Source organism: Microtus ochrogaster, chromosome X, assembly GCF_000317375.1.
Source record: "Microtus ochrogaster isolate Prairie Vole_2 chromosome X, MicOch1.0, whole genome shotgun sequence".
Classification (NCBI taxonomy): Eukaryota; Metazoa; Chordata; class Mammalia; order Rodentia; family Cricetidae; genus Microtus; species Microtus ochrogaster.
The window spans coordinates 58,096,747-58,097,739 of NC_022026.1; positions in this window are offsets into that span (position 1 = coordinate 58,096,747).

Sequence of the window (993 nt, forward strand, 5' to 3'; positions counted from 1 at the left end):
CTAATGTAGCATGACAGTAGCATCTCTCAACTCTATGAAATGTAAAAATATGTTAAAGTTGACAGATTTCAATAAGGAATCTCTCCAGTGCATCATGAGACTCATCTGTACCTTCATCCATTTCTTTTGGAGTTTTTCTTTTTATTTAGAGACAGGATCTCATGATGTTACCCAAGTTTTCCTTGACCTTCTGCTCTTTCTACCCTAGCCTCTTTTCTACAGGGATTACAGACTTTCAGCACCATGGCTGACAATATTTTTTAATTTACCCAAGCATACAGGGTTAAAATTTCATTGGTTGAGTATTATATGTTCTTATATACTTGCTTTTTAAAAGCACGTAGAGAAACTATGTGCAATTGATAGTGTCTGGAAGACAGGAAATCAGTTTTCTTAAGCAGAGTGAGAATTATCAGCCATAATTTAGGGCAGGCAGGCCCCATGCTCAGGAGTAGTTGGGAGATACAAAACACCTTTCTCTCTGTCTGTCTTTGTGCCTCTGCATCTCTCTGCCTGCTTCTATGTGTTTATGTGTCTGTCTGTGTATCTGTCTATCTGTCTCTCTCTGTGTGTATGTGTTTGTGCTGTTTTTATTTTGGTTTGGTTTAGGGTTTAAGTGTTTTATTTTATTTATTTATTTTTGAACTTTAAAACCTTGAAACTTTTTATTAAAATTATTCTATATTATGTTTGAATTTAAAAATATTGACTTGGGAGTCGCGGCGGAGGGGCGCGGCGTGCAGTCACTGCGGAGAGGCGCGGCACACAGTCGCTGCGGAGAGGCACTGCAATCAGGAATAGGCTTTGGAGGACCGGCGCGGCGACAGACGCAAGCGGCAGGGACCGGCGCGCAATAATGAGAGCAGATCACCCCACTACAATTAAATCAATCAGAAGAGATGGAGAGGGGCATTTTATACTCATAACAGGAACAGTTCATCAGGATGAAGTCTCAATCCTGAACATCTATGCCCCTAATATAAAAGCACCCAC